The sequence below is a fragment of the Camelus ferus genome, chromosome 16 (genome assembly GCF_009834535.1).
Source record: "Camelus ferus isolate YT-003-E chromosome 16, BCGSAC_Cfer_1.0, whole genome shotgun sequence".
Classification (NCBI taxonomy): Eukaryota; Metazoa; Chordata; class Mammalia; order Artiodactyla; family Camelidae; genus Camelus; species Camelus ferus.
The window spans coordinates 15,939,646-15,951,938 of record NC_045711.1 but is presented as its reverse complement, the minus strand read 5'-3'; the positions used below and the strand labels follow the sequence as shown (position 1 = coordinate 15,951,938).

The following is a 12,293-nucleotide window of genomic DNA, read 5'->3' as shown; positions in this document are numbered from 1 at the left end:
CTCGCAGACAGCTGCCTTCATGCCGTGTCTTCTTCCAGCCTTTCCTCAGTGTGAGTGCAGGCTGAGAGAAAGGGAGAGACCTCTCTGCTGTCTCCTCTTACAAGGGCACTAATCCCATCATGACAGCTCCACCTTCATGACCTCATCTTACCCTAATAATCTCCTAAAGGCATCTCAAAATTCCATCACACTGGGAGTTAGGGCTTCAATATATGATTTTGGGGTCAGGGGAGGTGATGCAAACATTCAGCTCAAAACAGGGAACTTAAATATAATTCCTGGCCAACCAGGGGCTAACCATTAAGCTATGCTGACTCAGCACCTGGTCCTAGGAAGTCAAGTAAATCTGTAAACACAGAAAGTAAATGAGTGGTTTCCTAGGGCTGGGAGTGGGGAAGGAATGAGGAGTGACGGAAAAGAGTAGATCTCTTCATGGGGATGATGAAAATGTTCTAAATGTTCAAAAGTTGGATTATGGTGATAGTTGCACAACTCAGTAAATATACTAACTATAACTAAAAGCTATTGAATTGATTATATGTAAAGGGTAAATCATAACATGTAAATTATAATTCAAAAAAAAGTTATTTCTACAAAAACCACGTGGAATAATTAGAGCCACAGATTTACTCATGAGTAACTATTCAATGAATCACCTATAGTATCTCTGGAGAGTAAGTAAAGCTTTTAAAAAAAATTTGCCAAGACTTAGAATGACTTAATATGAGCCTTAGTATGGGCTTTAGCAATTAAATTTAGCAATGAAAAGTTTAACATTTTGAAAGTAAAATACTGAAATAAAAGAGTGGAAGCATCTCTGTGTGTAAAATTGTTGTAAAGGTCTTCAGTAACACCTATGAGCCCAGGTTTGAAGTTTGGTGGAGCCAAGTCCTAACACGGTAGAAATCTACCTTAGAATTCTTGGTGAGAGAATCGTAAGGGCTATGAATGCAAAATCAAAGATATGAAAGAGAAACTAGTGGTGCCTACATGTAGCCATCACCTGGAAATTATCTACTAAAAACAGAAAATAATGTTTTAAAATTTACCTTGACAATAACTTCTCTCAAAACACTGTAATAGACTACAAAGCTTACTGCAAAGATACAGTAATTGAGACTGTGTGATACTGGTATAAAGCTTAGCCTAGAGATCAACAGAACAGAATTAAGAGTCCAGGTACAAAAGTCAATTGCGCATAAATGCATGAGTTAACAATGGTCCTAAGATAATCCAATGAGGAAAGAACAGCCTTTACAACACTGGGACCAGTGGTTAGCCACATGCAAAAGAACGAAGCTGGACCCATACTTCATCCTATATGTGAAAATTAACAGAACAAAGACCTAAATGTGAGAGCTAAAATTGTAAAGCTTTCCTAAGAAAACACAGGTAAAAATCTTGGAATAAGCAATGTTTTTGTAGATATTGTTGTCATACCCAAGTTCATGTGCCCAATGCACAGTGAGGCCAAACAAACCAAAATGGAGTCTGGAGCAGAGACAGGATAATTAGTCCAGGTTGGCCTGGAAGACGGGAGACCTAGAAATCTCAAATCCATTTTTCTTCCCTTTTATAGGACCATAGCTGAAAATTTACCAACTCTGTCAAATACATCCTGGGGGACTACAAGACAGAACAGAGCTCTGATCACCTATACCTAATTATTCACTGCCCATGTTGTCAAACATCAAGCAAACAAAGAAACCAATGCAATGCAAAACCATCTCTCAGGGTCGCAGTTTCCTAGACCCCGAAAGGGAAATTCCCAACCAATGCCGTATCAGAAACAAGGCCAAATGACCAAGTCTGAGTGCAAAAGGGAGCGCTCCAACCAGCGCACCACCAGAGACAAAGTCAGTGCCATAGAATACCCTGGTGTTGCCGCACGTGAGCTCCGTTGCTTACCAGAAACATCTATCTCAACTAGCCAATGCAAGTGCCTTGTCTCCTTTACCACAAAAATCAAAAGTGCCAGGACCAACGCCAGGTCTTTTGAGCACTAGCTGCCCATATTGCTTGGTGCCTGCAATAAACACTGCACTTTCCTTCACCACAACCTGGCGTCAGTAGATTGGCTTTACTGGGTGCAGGAGAGTGGACCCAAGTTTGGTTCAGTAACAGTATCACATCAAAAACACAAGCAACGGAAAAATAAAGAATAAAAAAAGATGAATTAAACCTTGTGGAGACCCTCTTATAGTATAAAGATTATTTTTAACTGAAAACATTTGAGCCAAAGAAGATGCAGAAAAAAATTTTTATCTAAATTTCCCTTATCTGACTAGAGTAGAGCCTCCAAAAAAATACAGCTGCTGTTCACCTCTAAGGAATTTCCTATGAATTCAGCTGAGATGGGGACAGACTACATCATTCCATTAGCACCAAAAAGTCCAATAGAAACTTTCATACCTTCCCACTGCAGCACTAAAGGCAAAAACAAAAGCAAACAAACAAGACCTTTGTTTAGGTTTTGCATATAATACTTTAATCTCTGGCTATTGAAGGAGTTACTCTCTACTGAGGGCATAAATAAACCTTGATTATTTTTTCCCCTTGCTAATCTGTCTATTGTTAGCTAACTGCATGCCCTGGACCACTGGGTCCAAGTTGGAAGAGGAAAAATTTCCCTCCCAACAACCTCAACCAAAACAAAAGCTTTCGTGCTTCAAAGGACACTATCAAGAAAGTGAAAAGACAACCCACATAATAGGACAAAATATTTGCAAATCATGTATCTAAAAGGGTCTAGTATTCAGAATATATAAAGAACTCTTACCAAAAAAAAAAAAAAAAAAACCAAGAGCCCAATTAAAAATGGGCAAATTATTTTATATAAATGGCTGATAATCCACGTGAAAAAATGCTTAACATCACTAGTCATTAGGAAATGCATATCAAAACCACAGTGAGAAAAAAATGATGCTGTTGAGGAGGAAAATGATTTCCTCTACCTTCTTAGGTTTGTCCTTGGGGTCCTGCAAATTAAACTGACAAAAGACAGACTAAAGAATATTTATCTACATACATATATAAATGCAGGAGTTCACAGAAAAATGTGACTCAAAGGGGTAGTTAGAATTGGGGGCTTGTATACCATCTCAACAGGTTAGGAAGAGGGTGACAAGGGCACTTATGGGAAAACAAATGATTTTTGGGGAAAATAAATGAGGCCGTTGGAGAATAGGTGGGAGATAGTTGGTTTTGTGAAAAATGTCTGTTTGGGTGTGATACTGACTTCTCCTCTCAGAGGGGAGAAAATTAGACTTGCTCCCAAAAAGGGGCTTTATGACACTGAGTTCTTTTGGAGGCCTCTGCTTTTAGGTGATAAGGGATTTCAGGAACTTAAACTCCTTCAAGTTCAAAATCATTTTTATGCCACAGTGGTTAATTCTGGATCCCGTCAATGCAAATTACTCAACAGTCACATAGCTAGTGAGGAAGAAAAACAAAACTAGAATCCACGCCTTCTGGCTGTGGTTATGAACTGAACTGTCCCCTTAAATAAGCTGAAATTATCATCTTTTCTTATTTTTAAAGCCATTGAACAATTTCTCTCAAAGATATACAAACCTTGGTCTTGCATCTTACAAGGAAAAAAAGAATCAGACATGAATGTAATGGCTCTTTGGGTCTTGAAATTGTTTGAGTGTCCAATATTTTACTGTGTGTAACCTGCCAGGCATTTATCTTATTATGGTCATCTTCTGCTTTCTTTTTTTCTTTTGGAAAAATATTTGAAGAACCAAAAAAAAAAAAAAAAGAGAGAGAGAGAGAGAGAAGGAGAAGTATGTACCTTTCCATCCACAGCAGCCTGGCCCTCGGTGTTTGCCGGCAGCCCTCAACTGGATTGACAAGCCCAGCTGTCGACAGGCTGCAGGGAGACAGGAGAGAGAGAATGCAATTCATCAGGACACTGGGCAAATGGGCATGTCTTAATGTTACCATTTTCCTTATGGTTGTAATAACCCCCTGCATAGCACACCTGGAATAATTTAACAATTAAGTTTGACCGATCAGTTGAGAAATTATTTGGAAAATATGTACTCTGTCTTTCTCTGCTGGGAGCTAGCTGGTGGATTCACAGTGAGCTAGCCAGAGAATGCCGTCCAAGGCTGATGTTGTGCTGACATGTTACTGAAAGGGATTCACTTTCATCCAAATTGTGCCCTTCACTGCCTCTGACCACAGTAGCCCAGCTCCTGACTATGCAGCAGACACGAAGGTCACAAATTAGCCGCAAAGAGGTCTATGCTATTGTTTTCAATTGAATTAACTGCCATCATGTAAAATTCATGCGTTCCTATTAAAAAGCTTCAATCCTGGCTTCTCTTGAAATATCAGTATGTTTGGTCCAACTGGGCTTCCATTTTCATAGGAGAGCACTTGGCTAGAGCTGGGTGGTAGCTCTCACATCCAGACAGGAGGCATGCTCTCCAGGTTACTGTGGTTGACACTACAGTCTGACATCCCATTTCTTTCATTTATTTACTTGGGCCCTGTAAGTATTTGAGTTTGCTACCTCTGCAGCAGAAAGTGAAAAAGCGCTGCTTGGAAAATTTCTCTTAGCCGTAAGATTACTGATGAAGCCCGTACTGTGAACAACCTCTGTCTTTGACAGTGTTGGACCTACTAGCTGTTAATCAAGATTGGATTGTGGGATGGTTTCCTAACTTCATTTCTCTCTCTCTGTATGTTATATATATAACTTTTAATTGAAGTGTAGATTTTAAAGGTTTCAGGTGTACAGGAGTGATTCAATTATACATATATCTATTTTTTCAGATTCTTTTCCATTATAGGTTATTACAAGATATTGGATATAGTTCCCTGTGCTGCACAGTAGATCTTTGTTGCTTTATCTGTTTTGTATATAGTAGTGTTTGTCTGTTAATCCCAAATCCCTAATTTATCCCTCCCCCACCCCTTCCTCCTTTGGCAACCATAAGTTTGTTTTCTATATCTGTGAGTCTGTTTCATACATAGATTCATTTGTATTATTTTTTTAGATTCCACATAAGTGGTATCATATGACATTTATATTTCTCTGCCTGACTTACTTCACTTAGTATAATAATCTCTAGGTCCATCCATGTTGCTGTAAATGGCATTATTTCATTCTTTCTTATGTCTGAGTTAAATATATACATATACATATATATATACATATACATATGTATATGTATATATTTTTTACTTTTCTTTTTGACACTGTGAGAAACTTCCTAAACTTCTAGTTTAGGAAGCCCACATCTGAAAGGGATGTTTCAAGTAATAATCAGTCATAAACTGATTCTTTATCTTAGTCTCACAAATGGAGAATGTTTCTTGCTGTCTCCAGCCATGTGTTAATGGTTTCTCTGAGGTCACCTGGACAGATAGATCTTTTGAATTTCACTTGGACCACATGTGGTTTTAAGCTAGATGTTAATTGGAAACATTTATAGTGTCAAACGTTTGATTAATGCTCTGGGTTTTAATTGAAAGGAATGTGTATTTCTTAAATCAACTCTTCACGGTAATATGTTTTTTTAAAAAAAGATTCCTAGAATAGATTAAACATTTGAAAACTGAGTAATAGTTTTTAAAAAACAATCTGTACTGATTTGCCATTATCCATTTTAAACAAATATTCTGGGGACAATTATAAGCCAATTGATAATTAGAAAACAACAAGTGCCAGTCAATGCAATACTACATTTGGCTGATGGCCATAACAATTTAGAAATGGGCTGAAGGTGATTTCACTGTACTGCTGAGTCTTTGGTATAATACGAACATTCTACATGCTTCATCCCTTGGACAGCATGGTCTGAGAGAGGGAAACCCACAGCCTCCACAGCGAGACTTCCTCTGTGTGTCTGGGACCCTCTGAACTAAAACAATTAGGATATGGTCTGGGGACTAAGCAGAGGGTAATATTCTCCAGGTGTGAGAAGTCCAAAGTGGGACTCAGTTGAGTTCAGAAGAAGGTACATTTTGACTTTAATTTTTGTTCGTAAAGAACCCAAATTGGGTCTCCAGATGGTGCCCTGTAGACATAATTAAGCATGGCAATAAATCACATGCCAGTGACACGGCAATTATTCTTGGGCCTCCACCCCTCCCCGTCAGGTGCTGGGAGAGGCGCGCCCAGGCGCCCTTCAGGTGATCTGAAACAGTGCTGTGCCCTCTGCCGGGGCCTGAAAGGGGAGGCCTGCCGTCCACTTGTTACCATCAGCCAGGACTGATAATAGGTGCAAGATGTAGTCTGGTGCTGCGATATCAGCCCATGCTGCTGCCCTGCACTTTGTATAGTAAAAGATACTCTAAGTGGAAAGAAAGAAAGAAAAAGCGCTACAAGGCCATGTCCACATAACTGTCACAGCTTGAGATGGGAAAAATTAAATATGCCCGTTAGGTCTTTGATTTCCACATCACCCAACAACATGCTCTACGCTTTCCCCACCTCACGGAATTCACTATCTGATTGTTTTGGAAGCATCCTTCATCCCTTTGTTCATTTAGTGTATAAGTATTTCAGCGTCCTTCAAACCTGAGTAATGTATAGACTCCTTAAAACTCCCAAGAATATGTCCACAGACACACCCAGGGACACATGGACACACGTGTGAAACACTGACTCAAGAACTTAAAATCTTATGCTGGGAAGATATCTTATAATGCAGAACAATCAGTCCAAAATAGAAATAAATATCATTTTAAAATGGGTAAAAATACCTTCTAAACCATAATCCTTTAAAAAGAGAAAAGATCATAGCAGATCATTTACGTTCTTATGAAGCCTGGGCATGGTTCTGCACTTGGGTAACCTTAGTGGGATTGCATGGTTCCCCACACCACCGTGGGCTATAGAAACAGAACCGAAAGATTCTGGAAGCCTTGGAAAGGACATTTTTCAGTTACAGGGTCTACTCCGTCCGGTGTTAACTAGGACCATGTATTAATTTTCTGTGGCTGCTTTAACAAATGACCACAAGCTTCATGGCTTAAAACAACACAAATTTATTATTTCACTTGGGGGGAGGTAATTAGGTTTATTATTTTTAGAGGAGGTACTGGGGATTGAACCCAGGACCGAGTGCATGCTAAAGCATGCACTCTACCACTTGAGCTGTACCCTCCCCCCCACCACAAATTTATGATTTTATAGTTTCAGAGGTTGGAAGACTGAAATCAGTCTCACTGGGCTGAAGTCAAGACATTGACAAGGCTGGATCCTTCTGGAGGCTCTAAGGAACAGTCTGTTCCCTCACCTTTTTCAGCTTCTGGAGGCTGCCTGCATTTATTGTCTTCTGACTCCGTCCTCACATGACTCAATCTTTTGCTTCCATCATTTTCTCTCTTACTTCCCTCTGATCCCCTCTATCTCCCTTGTAAGGACCTTATGGTTATATTGGGTCCATGGAATAAGGCATCTCAAGATCCTTTTAAGTCAATCCCACCTGCAAAATCAAAACCCCTTTTGCCACATAAGGTAAAGTGCGCAGGTTGCAGGGATTAGGATGTGAACACCTCAGGGTGGCATGATTCAGCCTACCACAGTCCTTCAGGACCCAAATCTCTTTCTTCAGTCCTGACCCCTCACCTCAGTGTTCACGTCATCAACCACATCCATCAACTACACTCTGACATCACTTCCTATGAAAAGTCCCAGAGCAGTTCATTTTCTCTTCCCCTAAAATCTGTTCCACAATCCAAATGTTCTTTCTCTTCTGCTTTTCAAACAATTTTGAAATTTTAGTGTTATTCAAAAACTCAATATACTTTCTTTATCCCCTCTATGCTCTCTGATAAGAACCAACACTTTGCCTTTGAAATGCCTCCCAATGTATCCTTTCATTCATCTCAGCTACTATCAAACTCTCCCCACTCCAGCTGAGTGTCTTGTTAAGAACTGCAAGACATTTCTAGTTAGATTTTTTTTTATACCTTTGAACCAGTGTGCTTTTTACGTAAGTTGGTAGTGCCCAGAATAGAATAAAATTTAGGTCAAAACATTTTTGCATGGAAGTTGGTATCTGTGACAAACTCGAAATGAAATGCGTTGGCATCTTTCCAGCTGTGTAATCACTGACTCCACAGTTTTATTTTCCTTTTAAAATGCCTTTGCTTTCTCAAACAGACACTACAACAGACACTGCCCTCAACTTCAGCGGTTCACTGCACTGGCCTGCCACCACTGTCCATCGTGACTGGGCCCAGCCACTCTTTGAAACTTGCTCTCTGTTTCTATCCAGTGTGTCAACCATGAGAGGGTGGCAGGGGTGGTCTTCACATTTCCTCTCATTTGCTGACATAAAACACTGGTGCTCATCTCCTTGCTCCTCAGCTTTTAGCAGGTAGTTTTATCTCCATTATTGAAAGAGCAACCTAGAATAATTTCTCCCAAACTAACCTCACTCAGTGAATCTCAGATGCCACATGCTTGGAAACCATTGATGCCCCAGCCCCACAGAACCCCCAGAAACCAGCACTGGACATGAAATAATCAAAGCATGTGGTTTAATCTTGGTTGAATGGCTTATCTCTTCCCTAAGTTTTGAAATTCTTTGAGGACAAGGACTATGGCAACACATAGCAAATTCTATTACACACCTCATAAAGCTACACAGAAGCATTTATAAGAATTTACTCCAGTGTACATAAGGAAGCTGATCTCAGAATTTAACTAAATTCCTACCAGCCATAAGCAAACCACATCTTTGTAAGTAATGGATATCTACAAAGAGTAACTGAACTTCTTACACCTTTGAGCTTATAAAATTCACTAAGACACCCATTTTCTGGAGTTTGTTAAACTTATTTCATTATCAATCTCTTAGTCCTAGTCCTGTGAATAGCCTAAACCTTTAAAAATTAACTTTCCATCCCTCAGTTTAATCCAAAACCTTAGCTGCTGTGTAACAGGAATAGCATGCACTGCCAATACTGGATTTCTACCTATCTCACATGCAAAAACAAAACAATGCCTTCATTTAACCCTTTACCTGAGGATATACTTTGAATTTCTGCTCATACAACTTCAGGAACTTGTTCGTCATTGGAACTCTAACTGCACCATCTGTAAATTTTAATTTTGAAAAGGCAGCTTCAAATGCATTTCAGGACAGATTTCTGCTCCAAGAGTATGTAAGCGTCTGTGTTTGGGGACACAGAAGCAACACATCTGACTCAGTAATTCACTGGTTGGAGATATTAGGTCTTCCCCAGAGTTGGCTGAAGTGTTAGAACAAAAGAATTTACAGAGGCTTAAAGCTGTCCTCCTTTCCAAAATTCCTTTTATTAAACTCACTGATATTTTCTTACAGTCTTAAAGACCTTCAAAGGAGAGAATACATGGAAAGTTCTCTCTCTCCCTGTATTGCACCATCCATGGAGCCACAGAGCCCCCTGTCCCCAGGAAGGAGGAGGATGGGGGTACAGCAAGTCTCACGTGACAGAAAGCAGGGGCACGGGAAGGAAAAGAGCAGCAAGGCAGGGCCAGCAGAGCAGACGCAGCACCTCCTCGTGCCCCTGGGGCTGGCTCAGGAGAGGAGGTTGCAGAATTGTCCGTATAAGCGTGGGGAACCCTGGAACATCAAGACTAGTGCCCCGCTCTTCCCTGCTGGGCCCCGCAGGAGACCACACGCTTCGGGGAGGGGGGGCAATCATCAATGGTGCAGCACTGATGGCTGAGGACAATTAGAAAAAGGGACTTCAGCAGCCTCTATCGAAAGTAGCCCATGTTCTAAATATGGTGGGCGGAGAACCAGAAGTTTCTGCATCCCCAGTGATGATGCCAACATACTAAAAGCATCAGGGGACTGGTGTCCACTCAGATATGAAATGGAGACACAGAATACTAGGAATTAGCCACCAGAGGTAAAGAACCAAGACCATCAGCTGCAGCCATGGGTACCCATAAGGTACCACAAATGGTCAGTCCTCATCGACAAACTACACCATCCAGATGCAAGGTCAGCACGTGGCTCTAAGGCCCCTCCTGACATGCCCAGGAGGTCACCCAAGTGTCCCCATATGTATGGACAGAAGTAGGGGAGATAAACTGATAGATTGAGCATTTATCCCCAAAAGATCTAATAAGTACTAAAAGACTTCACAAACAACCCAATCCAAAAATGGGCAGAAGACCTAAACAAGCAATCCTCCAAGGAAGACATACAAATGATCAATAGGCACATGAAAAAAGGCTCAATATCACTAATTATCAGAGAAACGCAAATCAAAACTACAATGAGGTACCACCTCACACCAGTCAGAATGGCCATCATTCAAAAGTCCACAAATGACAAATGCTGGAGAGGCTGTGGAGAAAAGGGAACCCTCCTACACTGCTGGTGGGAATGCAGTTTGGTGCAGCCACTGTGGAAAACAATATGAAGATCCCTCAAAAGACTAGGAATAGACTTACCGGATGACCCAGGAATCCCGCTCCTGTGCTTATATCCAGAAGGAACCCTACTTCAGGATGACACCTGCACCCCAATGTTCATAGCAGCACTATTTACAATAGCCAAGACATGGAAACAGCCTAAATGTCCATCGACAGATGACTGGATAAAGAAGAGGTCGTATATTTATACAATGAAATACTATTCAGCCATAAAAACCGACAATATAACGCCATTTGCAGCAACATGGATGTTCCTGGAGAATGTCATTCTAAGTGAAGTAAGCCAGAAAGAGAAAGAAAAATACCATATGAGATCGCTCATCTGTGGAATCTAAAAAATAAAACAAAACAGAAATACAAAACAGAAACAGACTCATAGACATAGAATACAAATTTGTGGTTGACAAGGGGACGGGGGGTGGGAAGGAACAGACTGGGATTTCAAAAGGTAGAATAGATAAACAAGATTATACTGTATAGCACAGGGAAATATATACAAGATCTTGTGGTAGCTCACAGCGAAAAAAAAAGTGACAATGAATATATGTATGTTTACATACAACTGAAAAATTGTGCTCTACACTGGAATTTGATACATTGTAAAATGACTATAACTCAATAAAAAACATGTTAAAGCTGAATAAAACAAAAGACTTCAAGTCCCCAAACACTGAAATATTAGTTGGTAAGTTAAATACCACCCTCTGCCTCCAGCCAACAGACAGCAGGATAGGCCCTCATTAGAAAATTCTATTGGTTATAGAAAACAAAAAGGCTGTCCTCTTCTTTGTATATCTGAGTAGTGGAGTTGAAATTTTTTTTACCTCTCTACATGCATGTGAGGTTTTATTTTTGGCATTATTCACACCTGGTATCAGAATGGTATCCATCATACATACGTGTTTAGTAAACATCTGTTAAGTGACTCAGTAAATGCCATCATTGACTCCGTGGTATACTGTCATAGAGGGCAAGAAATGCCAAAGCCTCACACCCTTTCCCTTTTTCTCATTAGAAGCAGGATCTTAGAAGGAACCATAAATACATAAGAGAATTGCCTGGGATGAGTTCCTTGTCAAATCGGCAGGTTAGAGTCATCGCTCATAATGCAGAGTCCAAAGAAATGAGTTAAAACAGCATATATAATTCTCCAAGACAGGGACTATGACCTCATTAAGAGCATTCAGTAAAAAGGGTTTCTGTCTTTTCTCTTTCCTTCCGACCACAACTGGAAAGGAAGGAGGAGGGCAGGGAAGAGAGGGAAGGGGAGCTGTGAGAGCTCAGACCACCCAGCCCACCCCTTCTGCATCAGCCACTGCAGCCCACAGGTTTAGCCCACCCAGGCAGGAGGGAAAAGACAGAGGTTACTAGGCATTAGATTGAAGGCTTTAAATAAACAGGACTGATTCTTCAGAACTCAAATGAGACACTTCAAAAAACCAAAAGAGACCCAAAAGGCATAGAATCTAGCTGAGATGTCATTAAACATCCTCAGTGCCCAGGATACAGAATGTGGTTGGGGAGGTTATTAGAAAAAATAAAACTGCTTCATGCTTCTCCCACAAAGAGTTGAGATTCCTCCATAAACTGGTTCTATGAGGCTCATGACTCCTACACCTGGGGTCACCTTAAAAATTAAACGAGGGGAAAATTCTGAGACCTGGTGCGTAAGAGGCACTGAATAGATGCTACTAACGTTACTTTTCTTCTAAATGGTTTCTGACATGTTTTTAATAATCTTTATCTACTTTGAGGACATGGCCATTTACATATAAATTTAGATAGTCATTTACATTAAAAATTTAATATAAAACTATAACCAGTGCATAGTGCATATGTGTCTGTCTAAGTAAAGTAAGTGGTACCCCACTGTCATCCTCCCCTCTCTCCTAGGAGA

At 40.4% G+C, this 12,293-nt stretch overlaps 1 long non-coding RNA gene across 1 annotated transcript in view; it reads right to left on the bottom strand.

Moving 5' to 3' along the window:
• LOC116669327 overlaps positions 1–12,293 on the bottom strand; it is a 234,868-nt gene that overhangs the window by 177,573 nt on the left and 45,002 nt on the right. Inside the window, exon 2 of the long non-coding RNA XR_004326693.1 lies at positions 3,797–3,874. This is a non-coding gene — a long non-coding RNA (uncharacterized LOC116669327). The remainder of the gene's footprint in view (positions 1–3,796; positions 3,875–12,293) is intronic.